Source organism: Cryptotermes secundus, unplaced genomic scaffold (assembly GCF_002891405.2).
Source record: "Cryptotermes secundus unplaced genomic scaffold, Csec_1.0 scaffold1216, whole genome shotgun sequence".
Taxonomy (NCBI): Eukaryota; Metazoa; Arthropoda; class Insecta; order Blattodea; family Kalotermitidae; genus Cryptotermes; species Cryptotermes secundus.
The window spans coordinates 36,484-61,596 of NW_019726245.1; the positions used below are offsets into that span (position 1 = coordinate 36,484).

Below are 25,113 nucleotides of genomic sequence, written 5' to 3' on the forward strand. Positions count from 1 at the left end.
ATATTTAAAATGAACTTCCAGTACACAGTAGTATCATATTGATCGCAATGTCAACAATTTCCATGCAAAGGCCAGTCTATACGAATCCCAAGTCACCATTCTGCGGAAATTATACATATTTAAGTACTATTAGTTTAAGGTAGGTCTAGAAAACCGAGATTAACGGCCGTGGGGATCCGTTGTGCTGACCACGCGACACCCTCTGTCCGCTAAAGTTGGCACTAACTTCACTGACAAGTGGCGGTCGCTCGGTCGGTATAGTTCGCTTGCGGACTAAAAGCCACGGAGTTTGTGTTCCTGTTTGTGATTAGTTTAATGTTATAAGTGTATTTTCCTTATTTTATTCTTCTCCTTTTTTTTTCTTTTTTCTTCTTCTCTTCCCAAATTTTCCGTATTTCTCCTCCTTGTCCTTTTCCTCCTCAACCTTCTTCATCTTTGTCCTTTTCTCTACCTTTTGTTCTTCCTTTCCACGCCTTGTCCCACACAAAATTGCATTTGGGATCTAGAGAGTATAAGTGCTCTCACTCTGCCAGATCCAGCCCCGAAAGATTTTTAGGTACAAATAAGAAAACGCAACGACCCGACATATCGCTTCTCTTTGTGTGAGATTATGCAGGATGTCCTATCAGTATCTGTATATGAACTCGTATCCCCTCTCTCGACTGATAGCCCAAGTAAGTAAGATGGGCCATTAGAACAGAAGGCAGTGGCGCCACTATTCAGCTAAAGGAGGCAGCTGAGGCAAGTCACAGGTCTGAATGCTGTAGAGAAGAACTTACAAGCCTTCAAGTCAATATTGTGTTCACTTTCGACCAGATATGGGGAAAAAAAAAACAAAAAAAACCTTTTCTATTCGTCATGAAAACTCGTGATAATGTTCAGCGTAAGCAAGTCCAGGTAAACTCAGGTAATTCCATATTGCACCCGTCCCATCATCTGATGACGGAAACATCCAGTTTTCTAAACGTTGTGTTCTTTAGTGTTCTTTAGAATACCGGAGGTTGGACAAAGTCCAGAAACACAGTTATTTCGAGCTTTTCCTTCTTTCTCAACCAGATATCTCCAACCAATGGTAATGCCCTTCTTTTCAAATTCCTAAGTGACCTGCTTAATTAGGAAGCTTTTCATCATATAATGTCCTCAGTTTTTTTTTTTCAGTGGTTCTTCAAGTCCTTTCAAGGCCCTGGACTCTTATTCAGTTCCGTAATCATTTCTCACAGATGGTAGCCCTCCTTGGAAGAGTGATCAGCTCATCGCAAGGCCTCTACCTAAACACAAGACAACATAAACACAGAATAAATGCATACACACACCGAACATCCATGCCCTGAGTGTGATTCGAACCCATGATCTCAGCGTCCGAGCGAGCTTAGACAGTTCATGCCCCGCGCGGCCACTGTGACCTGCAAATTTCTCCTTTAGTCCCCTTAAAGAAGGAATATTATATGGCAATTTTGTTTTTAAGCACTTATAAATTATTTTCTCTCATAGTAAGGGGAAACATTTTGTAAACATATAACACAAGTGGAAAAAACATATGGGTCTACAAATAAATTCTTATACATGTAAGACTGTAGCATGTAGATCTGTTGCTAAGTAATGGCTCTATAAAGAACACCAGTTGCTAGGCAACAGATTTCTAATATGCAACAATGGATTGAGAAGAGGTGTTCTCTACGCGGTCCGTGCGACAACTGCGTCACGCAGCAATAGAATAAATGTTGGAAGTGGTGTTTTTTATGCGGTCCGTGCCGAGATGTTATAAGAGGGTTTAGTTAGTTGTGAGACAGTCGCCGGCCAGTAAGGTCCGTTAGAAGCCATTACCAGATAACGACTGGTGAAGACACAGGAGACTGAAGAACTTAATGTGTTCTGCAGTGAAATGCAAAGTGTATGAATTAGCGATAGCACTACAGTTACTTGTAGTTACGATCTGTAAGTGTTCAACAATTTCAGTTGTCAATCCAAACCCCTCCCCCCATTAATCACCCATACAAGTGACAATATAATACATAACAGCAATGCCTGCAAAATTATTTCTGTTTTTTAACTGACTATTATAAAGCAAGTCTAGCAACATCCAGGATACGGAAGTTGTTACGTAACATGTAGTTGCCAGGAAAAGATAATTCACAATTGCTTCAGGCCTTAGACGCTGATAGCAATGTCAACAAAACTCTGTATATTACGAAATTACTTTGACACGTTCCGGGCGGGAATATTACTCCTGTAAATATCAGGGCTGATTAAATTCAGGGAATACTTGCTACGACTTACTTACTTACTCAGTTACTCATGGAGTTGAGCCCTTCTTGAGGAGCCGCCAATTCTGTAGCTACTCAAGAATTTTACAGCATTTTATGGAACCCGAAGGTTCATCGCCGTGTTCACAAGAGCCCTCCACCGATCCCTATCCTGAGCCAGATCAATTCAATCCATACCATCCCATCCTATCTCTCTAAGGTCCATTTTAATATTCTCCACCCACCTACGGATTGGTCTTCCTAGTCGTCTTTTTCCTTCTGGCTTTCCCACCAATAACCTATATGCATTCCTCGTCTCTCCCATTCGTGCTACATACACTGCCCACCTCATCCTCCTTGGCTTGTTCATTCTAATTATACTTGAAGAAGAGTACAAGTTATGAAGCTCCTCATTATGCAGTTTTCTCCAACCTCCTGTCACTTCATCTCTCTTAGGTTCAGATATTCTCCTCAACACCACGTTCTCAGACACCCTCAGTCTATGTTCCTCCCTTAATGTCAGATACAAAGTTTCATACCCATACAATACCACAGGCAAAATTATAGTTTTGTATATTCTAATTTTTATGTTTTTGGACAGCAGACGAGAAGACAAAAGGTTCTGGACTGAATGGTAGCAAGCATTACCCGAGTACTTGCTACTAATGATTTAAAAATTTCTTGTCAATCATCTCCAAACCAAAGCCATAGAGGTTAAATATGAATATCTATAATTATACACATTGTTTTATATGAGTATAAAATTGATCTTAGAAGAATGGAGTGTGGTATTTGGACTGAATTTAATGCCGCCTGTGACCGACGTTATGAAAAAAGAAATTAAATTCTGGTTTTCATAACAGCAGGCAATTTTGTAATTATCTAAGTAGAATGAAACTACTCCTCAGTGAACTATTTCTAATTAGTTAGCTATAAGCCTATGTTAGCTATGGTACGCTGTAGCTATATAAATACACGTTTTCCTTGTGGATATATCCATTTTCATGAAATTTTTAAATTAGTCCGACATTTGGCAGCGTTCTGAATTCCCTAATATCTAAATTATATGGTATTTACATGAGATTTTTTTTTATTCCTATTGGGGTGGGACTAAGTCCCTTGTACTGTGGCCACTTCTGGCCTGTTGTACCAGCCCCAGATGATACGTGAGGGTGGTTGTGGAGCAATTGGTGGAATGAAGATTGGCAGGGGAAACCGAAGTACTCGGAGAAAACCTGCCCCAGCGCCACTTTGTCCACCACAAATCCCACTTGACCAGACCCGGGATCGAACCTGCGACTAACCGCTTGAGCTATGGCGTGGCCCATTTACAACAGATACTCATATTCTTGTCCATAGATTTCGCGGCTTGTGTCTAATGCCTAACTTTGGCTTTCAGTGTTCAATCTCATGGCACAATACGTCGGAAGCGGTGCTTCGTGTTCGGAAGATCCCGGGCTCAAATCTTGGCTCGGATACCCGCTATCCTGACTGTGGCATTTCATGGCTTCCTCCGTCCCTCCTGACAAATGCCGGAATAATACATCAAGCGATAATGTAATCGCTTCCTTACATATCCCTTCCAGTCATTATTCACTAAGCACCCATTCACTGGCCGCTATGAAATTTTAGGTACTGACCGCATTGAAATTGGAAGGTGCTATGGCATGGAAATGAATATGGAGAAAACAAAAGTAATGAAAATTTCGAGACAACCAACCTCAGTCACAATAAAGATAGACCAAAAACAAGTGGAGAATGTGAAATGTTTTAAATATTTGGGTAGCTTGTTAACAGATGATGGAAGGTGTACTTGTGAAATTAAATCCAGGATTGCCATGGCAAAAGCTGCATTTAGCAAGAAGAAGAATCTTTTTACCAGCAAATTGGACTTAAATTTGAGAAGAAACTGGTGAAATGTTACATTTGGAGCATAGCTCTCTATGGGGCTGAAACATGGACACTTAGGGCAGTAGATCAGAAACATCTGGAAAGTTTCGAAATGTGGTGTTGGAGAAGGATGGAGAAGATCGGTTGGACCGATTATGTGAGAAATGAAGAAGTGTTAATTAGAGTCAGTGAGCAGAGGAATATCCTACACGAAATATAAAAACGGAAGGCTAATTGGATTGGTCATATCTTACGCGGTATTATTGAAGGAAAGATAGAGGGGCGGATAGAAGTGACAAGAAGACGAGGAAGAAGACGTAAGAAGATGCTGGATGACCTTGGGGACAGAAGAGGATACTGCCATTTGGAGGAGACAGGTCTACNGAGGAATTGTTTTGGAAGAGACTGTGGACCTGTCGTCTGACAGATTACTGATGATGATGATGATGATGATGATGATGATGACAGAATCATTAAAAAAGATAAAGTTGTCCCTGCGCTGAATCAATTAAACACAATACCATGAAGACATGTGGAGAAGTGGAGGTATAGCTCCAATATAAGACCACCGAGAAAAGGAAATCACACACGCACTGCTATACTGAGTTTGTCTAGAACCAAATTAATTATTAGGTGAAACAGGAAGAGTTTTGTCTTCTGGCATATAACGCCGTGTAGTCCTCTGAATGTCAACCGACTACTCGTATTTGGAGAAATAAGTCACCCCCTGTCTTCAGGATTGAAGAGCAGACGAAACAAGAAATGTGCTTTAGGCTGGGGCCACACGAGCGCACGTAGTACAATACGTCCGTTGCAACGAACGTACTTTATGGCGTACGTTGCTGAGGACACCACACAGTTGCAGAATGCGGTGCGTAGTTTTTTTGTCTGCAATGGAGCCAGAAGAAAGCGCAGCATTCGCCTCTCTTGTTTATTTATAAAACGGACGCATTTTGTGTGCTCGTATCGCCCCAGCCTATGCTGGTTTCTTGCTTGGCTTACTCTTCAAACCCTGAAGATGGAGGCTACGTGTTCCTCCGAATAGCCAGTTGGCTTTCAAGGGACTGACAACAACGAATTACATCCCGGAAGCTAGATTTCTTTATAACCACCGCTGAGAGATTCTTAAATCCTAAGAGTTAAGAAGTAACACTGCAATTACACATAAGTTGATCTTTATTTTCAAGGATATCGAACCAACATGGCGCCCAACTAAGCAAGTTAATGTTACATTATCTGTAATATTGAGCAGCATGGGGCCTAATCTTATCTGACATTGTCCTTATTGTGTGTTTCTGTGATGTGGTTACACATAAACGATAAAAGTATCGTTCTTGACAAACAGGGCGATACTTTGATGGGATACGCAATCATGGAGAGGTGCGGTTCACGTGTTCCTAGATGAGCCATGCTTCACTGCTGAGATCCGCTTACCCAGAGACTGTCATGTAGCAGGCCGCTTATACAGAGGAGCCGGCCGGTCAGCTGTGATTTTTTTAACTGCATAGGCTATACGGCTTCGAAAGGTAGGATGAATTGTGAATTATAAGTTGCGAAGGCAGACGGAAGTGGTTATGGCCTATTTTAAGTCACTTATATCCTGAAACCAAAATCAAAACTAAAACCTTGAACAATTAAAGGAAAAGAACGGCTATAATTTTCAGATTCAAGTAACGTGGAAGGAGTAAGTCTGCCGGGATTATGACTTCTTTAATAATGCGTGACAGTGAATCTCAGTTTCTCTTATATTTTCCTTGTCTTTCCTTCTTCCCCTGCTCTTCCTCTTGTCATGGTCTCCCTCTTCATTTGTTTCCTCTATTTTCCCATTTTTCCTCGCCACTCTTAATCTCTTAATCTCCTAATCTCTCATCTTTCTCTTCCTTCTTCTCTGCGTCTATTCATTATCTTTCCCCTTTTCCTTTCTCGTTTTACTCTTTTTATCTTCCCTCCTCCTCCTCCTTCTGACCCGCATTGTCGTGCATTCACGGTCTGAAAGGAAGAACTCACGAAGCTGTGTACAGGAACAACAGAAGCTTACGGTGCCTCTGGGGCCGCGCCACAACTCAAGCGGTTAGTCGCTGGCTTCCCGCCGCGGCGGCCCAGGTTCGATCCCGGGTCTGGTCAAGTGGGATTTGTGGTGGAAAAAGTGGCACTGGGGTAGGTTTTCTCCTCCGAGTACTTCGGTTTCCCCTGCCAATCTTCATTCCACCAATTGCTCCACAATCAGCTTCACCTATCATCTGGGGCTGGTATAATAGGCCAGAAGTGGCCGCAGTACAAGGGACTTAGTCCCACCCCAGTAGCAATAAAAAAAATAGGGTGCCTCTAATTGGATTATCCCAGAAACTAATCGAGCGAGTGGAGAAAATCACTGCTGTGGTGTGCAGCGCTAAACAATGTCAGTCGGACTCAGTAATCTTGCGCAAGCTTCCATATTGATACAGGAAACGCTTTCGAGACCAGGAAGTGACGTCTACTCGAGGAACGTAATAACAAAATTTATAACCTCACCTACTTAAATATTATAAAAAGCAAGCGAAATCTTCTTCTTCAGGGCGCAATCTGTTTTAGCAAAAATAAGTAAATGCACAAAACGTCTTCAGATTCTGTATGGCTTGTGAGATATGAAACCAGAACTTGAAAAATAATGGAAAGAGATACTGGCTGGAGATGCAAAGGATACTAATAAAAAGTAAAGGTAAAATTGATGACCGACAGGGGAAAATCATTCACTTCTAAAGCACTTTCATTTCACCTTGAGACAAGAATAAACAAGGGTAATTTACTGTGAAAAATGGGAACGGCAAGTAAAAAAAGTAAAGTTATCCCTGTACCAGGCCGTGAAGGCCCATAGGCTCTCACATTTTCTAGACAATCGGCTCAAAGATGGCAGTAAGGTTGTCAGCCTTACGCGCCGGCCTCGCTTTACCCCCAGGAAAATTATTTAATTAATTCCTGGTACTCATTTCTGTTAGAGGCTGAGTAAACCCCAGGGCCTAGTGCGGCTGGAAGGATTAGGTCAATTGAAAAACATCCAATGACCTCATCGGAACTTGAACCCGCGTCCTTCCAGCTCGTAGCATAGACCCTCAAGCAACTACGCTACGCCCACCAAATCAAGACAGTGGATCGAGAATAGTTAATTTTTAGGTGTAAAATGAAGATCGTATTCGCCTTTCTTATCCTTTCATGGATTAATTATGATGGCCTGGTCCTCTTACAATTAGTTCCAACAAACTGAGCGTTTCTTGACGCCGNGCTTGTGAGATATGAAACCAGAACTTGAAAAATAATGGTAAAAGATACTGGCTGGAGATGCAAAGGATACTAATAAAAAGTAAAGGTAAAATTGATGACCGACAGGGGAAAATCATTCACTTCTAAAGCACTTTCATTTCACCTTGAGACAAGAATAAACAAGGGTAATTTACTGTGAAAAATGGGAACGGCAAGTAAAAAAAGTGAAGTTGTCCCTGTGCCAGGCCGTGAAGGCCCATAGGCTCTCACATTTTCTAGACAATCGGCTCAAAGATGGCAGTAAGGTTGTCAGCCTTACGCGCCGGCCTCGCTTTACCCCCAGGAAAATTATTTAATTAATTCCTGGTACTCATTTCTGTTAGAGGCTGAGTAAACCCCAGGGCCTAGTGCGGCTGGAAGGATTAGGTCAATTGAAAAACATCCAATGACCTCATCGGAACTTGAACCCGCGTCCTTCCAGCTCGTAGCATAGACCCTCAAGCAACTACGCTACGCCCACCAAATCAAGACAGTGGATCGAGAATAGTTAATTTTTAGGTGTAAAATGAAGATCGTATTCGCCTTTCTTATCCTTTCATGGATTAATTATGATGGCCTGGTCCTCTTACAATTAGTTCCAACAAACTGAGCGTTTCTTGACGCCGCAAGACGCCCTGAACTATGACGAATCACTCAGTTACAAGTTCGCTACTATCACAGAATAGCCCAAGGGCAGCACAAAAAAAAATATAGATTTCCCGCAGTGAGACTCGAACTAACGATTCACCCTTGATGTTGCTACTAGAGACTGAGCCATGTCAGAATATTATTGGATTATTGAACGAATCCGTTTCAAATTCAGAGTCAAATCGTCAAACTAAATATGGAGATCTCTTGCTTCGCACTCTGTTGTATCTAAGGGGAGAATTTTACTTTTTTACGATGAAGATGACGAATTTCACGCCCTAACCAGGATTGTAACAATTGACTTATTAACAATTTCCCATGCTTAATCTAGACTTATGGGTTCACGCGATAGCGTAGTTGGTTGATGCACTGTGCTACAGTGTAGATAGCGGTTTCGGGTCCCGATGAGGTGGATTTTTACAACTGATCTAATTCTTCCAGCCGCACTATGGCCCTGGGGTCGACTACGCATCTGACAGAAATGAGTACCAAGAATCTTCATGGGGTGTAAAGGGTTCCCGGCGCGTAAGGCTGACAATCTTAACGCCATCTGTGAGCTGATTGTCTAGATAATGTGGAATGCTCAACGTCTCACAAACTTATGGGCCTCCATGGCCCATTACAGGGATAATTTACTCTTTTTTTTAATTTCGGCTTATGGGAAAGTATAAATTTTATCTGCATATCAAATTTTATATTCCTAACTCCAGTGATTCAAGAGTTATTGCTGTGAAACAGAGAGCTAGATGAAAATTTTCGTATGTTCGCCATGTCGTCGTTCGTTTAGTATTCCGCGAAAAATTACCTTAACGAAAGTTGCATTATTTTTCAAAGATTTGTTACTATACCCCAGCAGTACTACACGATTCTGTATAAAGTTGCAGTAGTATCAGTCGTGCTTCACAAGTTAGTACATGCGCCTTCTTGTTGTTACTAATCATAAGCAATTAAAAGTACGAGGTTGATGTGACCTCTAGGAGCATAATATCCATAACAAAGTGCGTTAAATCGATAAAGTGGTTCACAAGTTTAGTCAGAGACAGGCATATAGACAAACTGTTAATATAATAAACCTAATTTATTTTGCTCAAGAAAGGAAAATACGCTATAAAAAATAATATACAAATAAGATATTAAGATTAAAAATAGCAAGTATTCCGAAAACCAATATTTTTTTTATTGCTAGTGGGGTGGGACTATGTCCCTTGTACTGCGGCTACTTCTGGCCTATTGTACCAGCCCCAGATGATAGGTGATGGTGATTGTGGAGCAATTGGTGGAATGAAGACTGGCAGGGGAAACCGAAGTATTCGGAGAAAACTTGCCCCAGCGCCACTTTGTCCACCACAAATTCCACTTAACCAGACTCGGGATCGAACCCAGGCCGCCGAGGTGGAAAGCCAGGAAAAATAATATGAAAGAAATAGAAGGAAATGTAAAATATATGAGACAATAATAATTTAGGAAGGAAAGAGCGGTAGCAGCGTCCGGCGAGATAATAAAGTAAGACAAAGTGGGCGCGCAATCTAAGGCATGAGAAGTCTTCACTCGCTCAAACACTGGGATCGTGGGCTCGAATCCCACTCAAGGTATGGATGTCTGTGTGCGTTTATTCTGTATTGTCCTGTGTAGGTATCAGCCTTGCGACTGCCTGATTCCCCGTCCAAGGAGTCCTACATATTTTGTATAGAATGAAGAAACTGAAAAAGCGGTCAATGTCCAGCAAAGGCCTATAGAGCCATAGATAGATCGAACAATACCTCACTTAAAAAAAAAACTAAACTCCTTAGCTAGAGTCCGCAAGCGAACTGTACCGACTGAGAGACCGAAGCTTGTTGACGAAGTTAGTGCCAACTTTAGCGGATAGGGGATGTCACATGGTCAGAGCAACGAATCTCCACGGCCGTTAATTTCTGTTTTCTAAACCGGATCCTCTATTTCCTTGAAATGGCTCCTTAANTTAACCAGACTCGGGATCGAACCCAGGCCGCCGCGGTGGAAAGCCAGGAAAAAAAATATGGAAGAAATAGAAGGAAATGTAAAATATATGAGACAATAATAATTTAGNTCTCGGAAAATGTTGTAGCGTCGGGAATCGAAACCGGGACCTCTGAATCTGTAGCCAGGAACTCTGACCACTNGAAGGAAATGTAAAATATATGAGACAATAATAATTTAGGAAGGAAAGAGCGGTAGCAGCGTCCGGCGAGATAATAAAGTAAGACAAAGTGGGCGCGCAATCTAAGGCATGAGAAGTCTTCACTCGCTCAAACACTGGGATCGTGGGCTCGAATCCCACTCAAGGTATGGATGTCTGTGTGTGTTTATTCTGTATTGTCCTGTGTAGGTATCAGCCTTGCGACTGCCTGATTCCCCGTCCAAGGAGTCCTACATATTTTGTATAGAATGAAGAAACTGAAAAAGCGGTCAATGTCCAGCAAAGGCCTATAGAGCCATAGATAGATCGAACAATACCTCACTTAAAAAAAAAACTAAACTCCTTAGCTAGAGTCCGCAAGCGAACTGTACCGACTGAGCGTCCGCAGCTTGTTGACGAAGTTAGTGCCAACTTTAGCGGATAGGGGATGTCACATGGTCAGAGCAACGAATCTCCACGGCCGTTAATTTCTGTTTTCTAGACCGGATCCTCTATTTCCTTGAAATGGCTCCTTAATTATCCTCACGAGGCTGAGTGGGCCCCGTTCCAGACCCATTACTTCTCGGAAAATGTGGTAGCGCCGGGAATCGAAACCGGGACCTCTGAATCTGTAGCCAGGAACTCTGACCACTTGTATTTGTAAAATGTGACACATGTAAGAGCGCATCTGTGTTCACACTGTCACAATGTTGCATACAGAAGCCCTTATTACATTAAATGAGCCACGTTCTCTGCTATCAAGGGTCAGTTGTCCACATACGTCACTCTGTTTTTATTTTAGTTCCTTTACGGACTTTAAGTGCTCCTTATCTCTTGAATGTATCATGTGCAATCAGGAAGTGAGTTAAAGGCATTGAATTACTGTAGAAAGCCGGTTAGTATAGCAGTAACAGTAACAACCCAATAGTAGTGCATGTACTACAAAGGAGTAAGTGAGTGAGTCTTATTTTTCTTTGTGATGTTTATTAGTTGAGTTCGTATTGACTAATTTGGAATGGTATGATGACTCTGAATTGGAAAGAACATGGAAGATAGTAGCCGTGGCTTTGCTTTAAAGTTTTATCCCAGCCTTTCGCTTTAGAGTCTTAGGAAACCCCGAAAACTCGGGTCAGGATAGCTGGTATCCGCGACGTGAAACGCATCTCCGACCTCCTGAATTCGTAGCAGAAATTGTAAGCTCTGCCTTGCGGGGGTATATTGAACTATTTCATGTGGTACACGAAGAAAAAAATAATTTTAGCAGTACAGGCAGGTTCAGTTTTGTGCTTCGAGGAGAAAACAGAAAGAATGGAAGGAAATCCTACAAGAAGGTGTGGCAACACTGATGCCAACTTGGGGCAAAGAGTTCAATATTTCTTGTAGTTCATGTGGGGTAAAATGTTGATCTGTGTTTACATTACCGTTGTTGTACTGTTTAGGGTCTCTAAGAAGTGATTATGGCCAGTGCTTGGAATACAGTCCACAGAAGTGTATATGTGAATGCACTCAAACAAAATTAAGTGCAAGAAATAGATTTGTCACTTTCTATACAAAATGTAGACCGCCATTTTAAAAGCAGGGTCACAGGGTCTGAATATCTTTGACATGTCATAATATCTCTTGTTCTATATTTTGACATTTTAAGATAACTGTCACTGGCGTCCCGCAAGTTTATCTACAAGTAATACTGATATATTTTTTCTAACATTTTAAGATAGCTATTACAAAGCTTCGGGGCACGCGGTAGCGTAGTTGGTTGAGGGGCTATGCTAGAAGCCGAAAGGTCGGTTCGAGTCCCGATGAGGTCATTGGATTTTTCAATTGACCTAATCCTTCCAACCGCAATATGGCCCTCAGCCTCTAACAGAAATGAGTACCAGGAATTTCCTTGGGAGGTAAAGAGCGACCGGCGCGTAAGCCTGACAACCTCACCTCTAGAAAATGTGGGAGCCTCGACCTCTCACAACCCTATGGTCCTTCACTGCTTGTTAAAGGGAATGATTTGCTTTTGCAAACTGATTTGTAAGTTTCCATCCATATTTGAAAGAAAATTCGGCTAATATACAGTATTTAAAATTTTCCAGCATGGAAGAGTTTAAGTGAAATCCAGAAAAAGAACAATAAACTAAATCCTCATGTACAGTGTACACCAGTAACAAAATGAATTAACATTTAGGAATTGAAATAAACATACGAATCATAAAACCACTTCTAAGTACTTCAAAGTATCACTCTGAGTAGGCACATATAATTACATTTTGGTATAAATTGACTGTGTTTTTTATTTAAATGGTAAAGAGTATGGAGCAATTGGTACATAATTTTCAAGATCCTCCTGTTATTTCATCTCTCTTAGGCCTCAGTACGTATTTTTTCTCATTCATTGTTTTCCCCTTAGGCTATGGGTGAAAGAAAGGCGTTACATTCTCATCAAATTGTTAAACTTGTTTTGCGGAAAGCAAAATGGTTGGTGTACTTCAGAGATATGATTGAAATTGCCGCCATGCAGCAATATGTGAAGTCGGAGGTTTCAGCTAGGTGGCAGTTGAGTACGGAACTTGACAAGCAGGTACTATCGTTGTGAGTGTCGCCATGTCGTGTTATTTACTGCAGGTAAAGCTTACGTGATGGTGGGTAGTAGGACTTTGGTCTATCGTAAGGAACTCATTGGTTCAATTGTGAAATAAGCAGAGAAGTTTTGACTGCATATTACATTACATCGCAGAAGCAAATTTCGTGGTAAGTAATCACAGCGATAACCGAATTATAGACTAGTACGTGACAGTAGTTATAACTAAAGTTATCCTTGTCCTGGTTGCGTGTAGATAATCCATGCCACAGTGTAGGTGGTTCAGGTTGGATTTGTTTATTCAACGGCGTTTCGCTGCTGAGCTTATTATGTTTACTCGATTAAGAGGATGATGTGAATATGAGCTGCGAAGGATGTAGAGAAAAAGAGTCGAAGCCTATTTTAGAAAGCTTCTTAGCATTTCAATAGTGGATGATAGCTACAAACAAGAAGTTCTGGGAAGAAATAATCGCCTACTTTCCTTTGATACGACAAGGATCGCATAAAAATGACGCGTCCAACAGTTCTATTATTGCGTGTATATTCGTTGCCAGGGTAACGTTTTTACTGAGCCGTTGCCTAGCAAAAATAGTGGGATATATACATAGGCACACAGACTGATGGGAGGGATTTATGGATTACGCCGTTGAGATGGCCTCAGGTTTCATGATATACATATCAACTTTCATGAAGACTGGTTCAGGCATTCAAAAGTTGATAAGGGTTGAGCATGGTGATCTGATAGGTCAACTCTGATTTTTTTTTCGAAGTAAGGAAAGTAGGTTAAAAATATTAGTACGGACACACGGTCTGCCAGCAGAAAATCGAACCCTGTACCTCCCAAGAGTGTTCTCTACTCGACCACAATATTCGGTTTTCATTTCCTTTTTCTTTTTAACAACAAATTAAATATTCCTCCTTTCGTACACTTTCACTTTCGGCACAACATGTTTCGGCCCTAAATGACCATCTTCAGGTGTCTTAGGGCCGAAACATGTTGCGTCGAAAGTGAAAGTGTAAGAAGGAACATTTTATGCATTGTTGACGGAGTGTGTAGTATAATAAACAGTATTAGATATAGTAATGCAACAAACAAAAACAACACTCAGTGGTTTTAGTCCGCAAGCGAACTATACCGACCGAGCGACCGCCGCTTGTTGGCGAATTTAGTGCCAAATTTGGCATAGTAATGCAAGAGGATGCTTAAGTACAGGAGTCCGAAACAAGTTTTCTAGTTTCCTGATGGCTATTTTCATGCGAATTGGGGGATACTTTTTATATTATTTTTAAACATGTTATTACATATTCCTTTGTGCTTTACTGAAGGAACAGGCAATTTGATAAGGCTTTGATGAGTATTAAAAGTGAACGCGGATCCCTTAATCCAAGTTTTCCATAAGGTCTTGGTCTCGCCAACTACGACGTTTTCAGGAATGTAACCCCCGCGGTTGACGAGAGATTTGTGCATAAAATATATGCCCCAGGGCCGAAGCGCTTGTCTGTGGAGGCATGTAATATGTTGTAGGCAAAGCCCCCACCTAATCAAGACAGGCTTTACATTGAGGAAGGGCGAACCAATGTCACAAAATATTCAGGGATACAAAATTTCCTGAAGATTAGTATAATCTGGTTGCCATGAAATCAGTGACATCCATTCTTTCATGTCTGTACATGCGCATGCGTGAGCGCCGAGAAAGACTTCCGCTTAGGGTAATGCTAACGACCTATCGAAGCGACATACGTGTAATTTTGTAACTGTGGGCGTAGAAAGTAGCATGCATTAACATGTGCATGAAGTGTTCGTAATGTTCAACATTGTAAACATGTAGAGTGGCTGGGTTTTCGGACTTGTCCATCGTCCGTATAGCGGACGAAGGACGAAGTCCGAAAACCCAATAATTCTGAGTGTAAAGAATGGGTTTTACATTTAACATGGCAAAGAATAATAATCCAGCTACAGATAAAAAACGCATAAAACAAATATTAAAATGGCTAAATTTTTGTCAGGAATCGTGTTTCGGAAGTTCGCAATAATATCCCAGTGGCTGGTTATTTGTTTTGTGTTCAGGATGTACCGGTTTCGAATTAGAACCATAANATTTAAATAATATTTCTTTCCAGAACATGTATCAGTTTGATTTCTTCAATATTTTTCCTATGTGGTTTGTCCCATGCTTAACCCGAGACATTCATTTTCGAATTCGTATTTGCTTTGAAAGAGCCATGCGGTCAAAAGTGTACCAAGCGAGAAAAATTTAACTCCGTGACCTGCAGTCCGCAAGCGAACTACACCGACCGAGCGACCGCCTCTTGTCGGCGAAGCTAGTGTCAACTTTAGCGGATAGAGGTTGTCGCGTGATCAGCGCAACGGATCCTCACCGCCGTTAATTTCGGTTTTCTAGACCGGGGGAAAATATTTATCATTGTGAAACACCAAGATTTTTACGAGGGAAATGTATCTTACTTTATAGTGTGCTGTCATAAAAAATAGGACCTCAGCAAGGTTACAAAAAAAAAATATCACAGGATGTATAAATGTACGTTTTATAATCTGCTTCTAAACAATTTAACACTTTATTCTGAATGGTTTATCATGTATTTAAAACCGCACTAAATACAAAATACAGGGAAATGTGTTTTTAACTGTTTACAAAAATAAATCCGTTGTACATAATTTCCGAAAACTTGATTGTAAGGAAATTAATGGCATAAACTCCGGATCGTCGTCATGCTTGGTGGACACAATGCTATGGTTTCTACATTACTTCCAGTGTCAAACGCGTCAGTGGAGGACATTTTTTATATGTTCCGGTCACGAGTGAACAGAGTGCTGTCACGGACCGGTTGTAGCCCTGAACATAGTTTCAATCTACACGACAAGGAACAATTTATAGATCATATATTATGACAACATTTTTTGAGATCTGAAATTGATTCACTGCAACCACGAATGTAGTAGGTTAGTGTGGCGGTAACGCTCTAGAGATTTTTCATAAGGAACTTGATTCGAATCTCAGTCAGGCTTTTCGTAATTTTATATGTATATATAAGTAAGCTTTGACCAAAAAATATTTACTCTACACCATCCGTGTCAAACATGCGGCCCCTATAGCCACAAAGTGCGGCCACTCAACTGTTAGAGCTAATTAATATTAAAATCAATATTCAAATTTTAGTAGAAATATCTTTTGTAAAGAATTTTCCAACAGACCAGAAGACAAGAAGCCTCACACAGACATAAATTAGTAGGCTGCAGGAAATTCAGTGTTTTGCTATTTCTAACGTAATTTCTTGTGTAATTTCTCTTTTTACATATTGAAAAGCTGTTTGATACTTGTCAAAAATGGCATTCTCTTGCTTTTTAAAACTGTAAGATATGTGACTTTAGGTAATTATATTGAAATTATTACTAAATAATAAATATAATTAAATTTCCTTGTGTCAAAATCTAATGTATATTTCTATTTTGAAGTGCGGCCCTGGACTATTATTTATAGAGCTGAGGTGGCCCTCTGTACAAGTTGAGTTTGACATGCCTGCACTAGACAGTAGAGCGTATTAGTATTCTTAAATGTAACTGCTTTGCCAAAAACTTCGCAAGTTATTGAGGTTAGGTACTTCTCTTTAAGCTTATTTCTAGAAATACCCGTTGAAGTTTCAACGGACCTTATGCTAGCATTTTATAACTTCTGACATGATATTAAATGGAAGAGTTCCTTTTGCACCAATAAGCATAATTTCGTTGCCGAGTAACAACGCTGGACAAAAATTCGCATTACAACATCTTTTTCACTGTTGTCTGCGAGGAATACGAATCACTATCTGAGTAAAATTTATGCCTGACTTGAAAGTATTTTGTGTTGTTATAGAAATGCTGCAGTATGAATACTTTATATCTGTATAGAGATATTGCAGCATGAAATGTTTCAAATTCACTGACAGTTTACACACTGTAAACCAAGGAGAAGAGTTATATCGCTGGATCATGCTGTTTTATTAGCTTACTTTCTATTGGAAGATGGCTTAATGGTATCATCATTTCAGTGCGTGTGCCCTCATAATAATATTGGAACAAATTGACGAAAATTAATTAAGCTCTGTAGCGATATCTCGTCTCTACAGGCCACTTTATCTCTATACTTGCAACAATTTCGTGCCATCAGTAATACCAACATGAACTTCGTAGGTGGAAGTGACTGTAGTGGCACTACTAGTCCATTAAAGCTAGACCCTGAAAGTCGGTTTTCAGTTAGTGTGTCACTTTTGTTAAGGGGAACTTATGTAAAGAAAAGGGTAAAGCGGTCCCTGTAACAGGCCTCGGAGGCCCATAGGGTTGTGAGACGTTGAGGGTCCCACATTATGTAGATAATCTGCTCACAGATGGCGGTAAGGTTGTCAGCCTTACAAAGATTCCTGGTACTCATTTCAGTTAGAGGTTGAGTCGACCCCAGGACCATAGTGTGACTGGAAGGAATAAGTCAATAAAAAAATCCAATGACATCATCGGGACTTGAACCCGCGACCTTCCGGCTTGTAGTATAGTTCCTCAACCAACTACGCTACCGCAGGATGCAAAACAACCACTGTTTTCCGAAACCTGTATTTTGTTTTCGGTTTGAAGACGAAAGCAGATGAATCACTACGCCTAACCAACCCCACGAAAGATTCCTCTTTGAAAAGCTAATAGTTGGTAGGTTATTCCCTGTTCGTTCCGTCCTCGCAAGATTTTGGAACGAGAATGTAGTTTATGATCTGCCCCCATGCAAAATTCCACATACTTAGCTTTGTCGGGCGAACTTTTTATCGGTCTGTATGTCAGTAATATAAGTATATGTAGATATTATTATTATGGTTCTTCTGCCCATGGTTGGGCCTTGGCCGCTTCTTCAGTTTCTTAATCCTATACACCGTCGGTAGGACTCGTTGGACGGGGGATCAGCCCATCGCAAGGCCGCTGTCTACACACAGAACAACACAGACACAGAATAAACGCACACAGACATCCATGCCTAGAGTGGGATTCGAACCAGTGACCTCGGTGTTTGAGCTGGCGAAGACGGTTCATGTCTTAGACCGCGCGGCCACTGCGATCGGAATATATAGAGATGGGCTGACAACGCATCGTGTATAACCCGCATAGTAAGTTTAATGGAAATCACTTCAGTAGATGCGGACGGTCTACACCAGACCTCCCATTTTGCTTTCACTTTACCGTATGCCCTTCACACTGCGAAGGCCCATGCACTAACGCAGTGAGAAACTGCAGGATACTGTATGCAAGTTGTGCAATTCCGAGCGGCAGGAATTTCGGATCATTGACTACATTGAATCGTTAAAGACAATAAAACAATTATTCGGGAGGACAAGCCACAACGCTCGTTAGAACGGGGATCAGAAAGCAGAATTTAATTCTGGCCATCGTCGAGGCCGGGGCACGCGGTAACATAGTTGGTTGAGGCACTATGTTACAAGCTGGAAGGTCGCGGGATCGAATCCCGATGAGGTGGATTTTTTTTTCAATTTACCTAATCCTTCCAGCCGCACTATGGCCCTGGGGTCGACTCAGCCTCTAACAGAAATGAGTACCAGGGATATTCCTGGGGCTAAAGGGCGGCTGTCGCGTAAGGCTGACAACCTCACCGCCATCTGTGAGTCGATTGTCTAGAACATGTGGGAGCCTCAACATCTCACAACCCTATGGGCCTTCACGGCCTGTTACAGGGATATCTTTTCTTTTTTTTATGGTCGAGGCCCCCACATTTTCTCTAGACAATCGCCATCTCTGACTGTCTGTAAGTCCACGTGGGAGAGATATCCAACCTGGGTTGACTGATTGGATGATCAACCAGAGACATGTGGGCGGATTCCTTATATTTCCTCTATCTGGTTTTTGATTCAATATGCAAGCCTTTCGCTTCTTTGAAACATATTTGTGTCTTTTTATATGCATGTTGGGCTAATTTTGATTTTTTAAGCAGATCTTAGGTCAGGTTATATTTGTGCTCCTTAATGCGTACTCCTTAAGGTCTGCTTATTTCGCCCCATACCACAATCACACGGGATATTGTACAAACGCTGCTTCGTCTGTTGAACATCACTAACCGGTCAAGTTTTTCATCAATTCCCCACGGAGTTTATGTTCAGTTTTGAAAATGGCCCTGGCATTGAAGAGGTTTCCAATGCGTCTGAATTTTTCGGAAATACCCTTAACATGTGGGATAGCGACCGTACCACGGTATACTGTATCCGAAGAAGGACAGTTGCTTCTCGATAGCCCCATTATGGGTAAGAAATACTCTTGGACATTCACTAAGCATCAGATCACGTCTTATGTTCTTAATTTCCTTCCCGAAATCCTTCTGATCCTTACATATGGCCTTGGCTCGACTGATCAAACTATAAGGTATAAATGTTTGTGACGATGGTACATTGGTTTAAGTATTATGTTTCTGGACATTATCCATCGGCTTGTCTGGTGTTTTGAAAAATAAGCGGTCGATTTTTAGATATAGACAAAATGATGGATAATGTCCAAAAACGTAATATACTTATAATCAAACTATGATCGACTCCACTTTTGACGTGATATGGATGGTTGCAGTTAACGACCAGTATGAACAGGTTTCCGGTACACTTTCGTGGCCAATTTAGGGCTTCTCTTCATGACCAAGACGCCCAAGAACGGAAGAGTATCATTGGTTAAACTTCCACTGTGAATGTGATGGTAGGTTTAATGCTGCTAAGGCGGTGGAAAGATTGCTGTAACTGTACTGGTCTATTCAAACCACGAAAGCTTGTAGACATGTCTGAGCCAGTTAGTGAGTTTTCCAACGGCCTCCTTTTTGCTAATAGAGTTTGTCCTCAAACTGAAGTACATAGTTGTTAAACAGATGTCCAGTAATTCTATTACATCTTCAGCTTGTAAAGGTGAGCGTTCTGGAAAAGAGGGATCCGTGCTGAGTCTATTTCTTATGACTTTTAAGACTTCTTCCACTGGTATGTTGGTGAATACACTGCCAACGTCAATACTTATAAGTAATCTTCGTTTTGAAGGCCCGTCTCATATATTACTTGTATCTATTGTTCTGAGTTCTTCAGGAAGGAGTCTGTATTGGCTACCAGAGGGCTCAGGATCTTATGGAAGAATTCTGCTAGGACACAGCAGGGAGAGTCAGTGGAGCTAACTATTGGTCCGAGTGGGACGTCAGGTTCTGTATCTTGGGAAGTCCATATAAGTGAGGTGGTTGACGGCGGTAAGGAGCCAGTTTAAGTTTCCAGGCAGCAGGAAGAACAGTTATGTGCTTAGTAAGAAGTTTCCGTATCTTTCTCTCAATATGAGACGTGGAATTCTTGCGCAGAATTTCATACACGCCTGATTCTAGTGGACTGGATATCTTCTCGTATGTAGACTCGTTGAACACCACCGTGCAGTTTCCCTTGTCAGCTTGTACAATTCGTATTTCCTTGTCATCTTTCAGAGATTTCAACGTCATACTTTCCATAATGCATGGACACAGGAGCTAGGCCTCGTGGGTGTGGAGTTCTTTAGAATTTTTAATGTTTGTCTTAACTCTCGTAGATGGTTTGGGCTGTGCTTGGTGTATATAGCTTATCTTGTGTTGGTGCTGGTGTCGGAGATACGGACTATCTTTTCGATTGGGCCCAACTGAGTAGGTTCCACCCACAGACTTGGACAGAATCGTCTCCTAAACGTTGTGTTCTAAATAAAAAAGGGTTGATGGATAATGTTCAGCAATACAATAATTGTATTAATACACCATCGTCACAACATTTTTAGATCATTAATGTTTCGTTCATTCCAGTGTTTATGAAAACGGCGGAAGAGGAGGGACGTTCGCCCAAACAGATGTTGACGAGAACAGGCCGTCATCCACCACTCGTTCGCTTCGAATTTGGCCATCGGTGGATACAATATATACTACTAACTGCTAAATAAACTTTAGTGTAGTTTACAGTTGCACGTATTTATAGTCAAGGATATACACACATTTACAGTCACGTTCATATCAGATTCTAAAGTGTTCTGACGGTGTTGTATAACACTCAGGATCACTGAGTTTTAAAGAACACAAAGGAACACAACGATTCAGAAACTGGATTTATTTCCATCCTCAGATAAGGTATGGGAGACACTTAATCTGCTGGGTCCGTCAGAAGGAGGGACTGAGCTTAGCTCTCTCTAACGGACCCAGCAGAGTATATCTCTCCCACACCTCACCTGAGGATGGAAACAGATCCAGTTTCTGAAACGTTGTGTTCTTTAGAATATCAGAAGACGGAGAAAGTCCACGGACCCTGTAAAACACCCGTCCATATTGTCTGTATTACAATGCGTGTTATGGGTTTAAAGTAAGACTAAGGAATGTAACATAACTTTGAGGCTTACATGACCGTGTCCGCGGAGTAAAACGAGGACTTAACTGCGTAAGAAAAGAGAAATGAAAAAGAATAGAGAAACTGGGAAGAAAAGAAAGAAAGTCAAAAAGATATAATGAACGGAACAAACGAAGACGGGATAAAAGAATGTAAGAAACATAATCGAAAATACTCGTATGCGTAGGAAGCTGTCATTTCAACGTGCATCTGTCAGAGGTAGACACATTAAAACCACGCCGTTCATGAATCTTCATGGTCACCTCGTGACTAATTAGCATGACATCGGCATAGAATGGGGCGATAATTTTCTAAATCGAAAGGCAGAGTCAATACGTCAATTCTTATTTGTTTTTGTTTTCTGCACCTTTTGTTGCACGACCGCGGGGATTCGTTGTGCTGGTCATGCGACACCCTCTATCCGCTAAAGTTAGCACTAACTTCGGCAACAAGCGGTGGTCGCTCGGTCGGTATAGTTCGCTTGCGGACTAAATCCAAGGAATTCATTTTGCTTTGTTACACTTTTGTGACGTAAATACGTATCAAACATTCCTAACATACGGCGACATGGCTGTAGTAAGGGGGGAGGATGTAATTTACCTACTGTATTTCGTCAGTAATTCACGACATCGAAAAACATTTCAAATATGTTTCGTACATGTAAAAATGTCGGAGAAGTTCATGGAGGTAGGCCTAGGCCCACTGGGGCTGTAGTGCCAAGGAAAAAAATATAAAAATGTAGAGTTATCCATGGGATTTCATTAATTACGCACCATGCACGAAGACGTATAGGGCTCCACCATTCTTAACCTGGGCACTAGATGGATGTTGAGTGGTCATCTTCACGCCCCGGCCGCTTTACCTCAGGGGAATGAGCCGCCGGTATCCATCGTATAGGAGGTTGGGTGGACCCCAAAGCTGGTCTGGAAATTATGAAAAGAAATATCTCTTGGTTCTGCCGGGAATCGAATCCCGACTTATCGGCCGTGCAGCCCGCAGCGTAGTCGTTATAGCGACAGAGCTATCCCCACTCCTTGTTTGTATATGTGTAGAATATTCTTTTCTACATGGGACTCTCTCTTCCTGAAAGATGGTCTATCACGCCCTGTTACAGGGATGGCTTTACCTTTTACTTCATCAGCTGTCTGCAGTGGCTGAAGATCACCGCAGAAGCCACTACTGAATGGTGTAGACCTGACGATGGAACTGGGTACCAGCTAGAAAGGAATGCAGCTTGGAAAAAAAGAACGAACGAACGGAGAAAAGAGAGAAAAAGAAGTATAAACGACAGAAAAAATAAAGTACGTGTTTAAATGAATTTCCGCCCTAGGATCTCTGACAACGCGATCACCTGACGTATGTGAAACATGAAGCAGACTGGTGCAACCGGAAGCCGATTATGTTTCGCATTCCGATGATACGCGTATGGTTTGTTGACTACTACGTGACCTAGTAATTACAAACTGTTACAAGGTTTACTAAACTGTAAGTCGCGACCCCCCAAGAGGTTGCCATCAACTTTAAGCGGGTTCACGGACTTCACAGGAACTGTTTAAAATACAGTTGTACCCATGCACAAGGTTCACGCGATAGCGTAGTTGGTTGAGGCACTAAGCTACAAGCCGGAAAGTCTCGGGTTCGAGTTCCAATGAGGTGGATTTTTTTCATTTTACCTAATCCTTCCAGCCGCACTATGGCTCTGTGATCAACTCAGCCTTTAACGGAAATGAGTACCAGGAATCTTCCTGGAGGGATAAAGGGTGGCTGGCGCGTAAGGCTGACAACCTTACCACCATCTGTGAGCCAGTTGTGTGTAGAAAATGTGGGAGCCTCGATGTCTCACAGCCCTATGGGCCTTCACGGCTTTACCTTTACCTTACCCATGCACAGTCATGGAAAGTCAGTATCTCAGATAACTTTCAGAAAATGTAGCTAGAGCCGGAGAAATATTTCGCAAATATTTTCATGACTGGACAGAAGCCTTTTATACCTTACTGCAGGTGTAGTGCGAAGCTGTTTAGGTTCTTGCTACCACCGTACAGCCTGATACGGGCTTGTAACTGCGCAGAACTGTGCTTCTCTCCGACAGGAAGAGAAGAGGATATCATAAATTTATGTATTATTTTAAACGGTTGCGGTATCAAAGAGCTTTAGAACCCATAAAATATTAGATGTTGCCACATCTTCAAGCTGAAATGTCACTGAAAGATTTATATAACTGGTTTGCTCCATCTCCACAACAGAAGTTCGGCCTTATCATGTGTAAAGATATTTCTGCAGCTGTGTATCGAACTGTGTGACACGGGTTTCCCTGAAAAGTTGCTACGTGTTCAGCGGTTTGAATGTAAACAAGGTTCATTGCAGTGTCCACTAAAGCACATCGTTGGACCCTATCCTGAACGAGCGGAATTCACTTCACCGTTACATTTTTTGACGTATGCTCGCAATTTGCTACAATCGATAATATTAATATGGCGGTATGCGAACTTCTCAGGTGGTAACTACGCCAGCGTTTGATAATTTGCGCGGCGATATTTAGAAAAATATGTAGCTTTTGTTGAGATCAAATATATTAAATTACGTGGGGATAACGGGAAATACGTGCATATTTACATTTGTTTGATGGAGAAACAGCTTACGCGTGCGAAATTTGGCGTGACCCTTATATAATTTTTCTTTCGGAGAGGAGATTTTCAAATTAGAAATTCTGCGATGTGCAAACGTTGTCGGTATGCCTGATACCTTTTTTTTTCTTCTTCTTCTTCTAGCTCCCACTTTGGAGCATAGGGCTGATTTCTCAGTTTCATTGATCATTTTTACAGACGGTAGGACTCCTTGGACGGGTGACCAGCTCGTCGCAAGTCCTCTACCTAAACACAGGACAACACAAACAGAGAATAAACGCATACACACACCAAATATCCACGCCGTATGTGGGATTCGAACTCACGATCCCGGCTTCCGAGCGAGCGAAGACAGTACATTTTTTTTATTTACATAATATTAGCAATCAGAATTACATTTGATTCTATAAGCTAATTTGCTGTAGTATTCTTCGTGACGTAGAGAGGGCTAATCCAGAGATAAGTCCTCGTTAAACCTCTCTCAGATCGGCTGGCCAATTCCTTTTTAGTCTTCGTCCATTATGTGGTTACAGTAACGGTTTGAATTAGTACGTTCTCGTGTCCTGTTTTGTTGTGGTATCTTGAAGACAGTACATGGCTTAGAACGCTCGGCTACCGTGACCGGCCCTGATACCTTTGAGGTAGTGAAATTTTTTACACAGAACTGAATTACATAATCATGGCGCTAATATCTACAGGCCGCGCGGTCTAAGTCATAGTTTTTTTTTAATTCGCTTAGTGGGGGGTGGAGTCCAACTGGGTCCACTCGGCACGGCGGCCACTGATTGGCCTATTGTAGCCTGCCCCGGGTGACTATGATGATGGAGAATTTTGTGAAATGAAGATTGGCAAGGGAAACCTAAGTACTCGGAGGAATCCCGCCCCAGCGCCACTTTGTCCACCACAAATTCCACTTGACCAGACCCGGGATCGAACCCGGACCGCCGCGGTGGGAAACCAGCGACTAACCTCTTGAGCTATGGCGGTTCCGGTCTAAGGCATAAACTGTCTTCGCCCGCTCGAACGCTGGGATCGTGGGTTCGAATTCCACTCAAGGCATAGATGTCTGTGTTTATTCTGTGTTTGCGTTAGAGGGACCTTGTGGTAGACTGATCCCCCGTGAGAGGTGTCCAGCCGACTGTCTTAGAATAAGAAACTGAAGTGAAACGAAGCGTTGGCCGCGCCATAGCTCAAGCGGTTAGTCTCTGGCTTCCCACCGCGGGCGCCCGGGTTCGATCCCGGGTCTGGTCAAGTGGGATTTGTGGTGGAAAAAGTGGCGCTGGGGCAGGTTTTCTCCGAGTACTTCGCATTCCCCTGCCCATCTTCATTCCC

The 25,113-nt window shown here is 41.9% G+C and overlaps 1 protein-coding gene across 5 annotated transcripts in view; it reads left to right on the forward strand.

Annotated features, from left to right (window-relative positions):
• LOC111864131 (insulin-like growth factor-binding protein complex acid labile subunit) overlaps positions 1-25,113 on the forward strand; it is a 75,289-nt gene that overhangs the window by 19,980 nt on the left and 30,196 nt on the right. The window contains exons 1-2 of one of the 5 annotated variants that reach the window (XM_023851165.2): positions 12,764-12,933; positions 20,587-20,686. The exons of 1 other annotated variant lie outside the window; for it this stretch is intronic. The gene's annotated coding sequence lies outside the window, so the exon portion shown is untranslated. Of the gene's footprint in view, positions 1-11,069; positions 11,152-12,763; positions 12,934-20,586; positions 20,687-25,113 lie in introns of those variants that run through there. 3 more of the 5 variants (XM_023851163.2, XM_023851164.2, XM_023851162.2) reach the window with 3 other exon arrangements.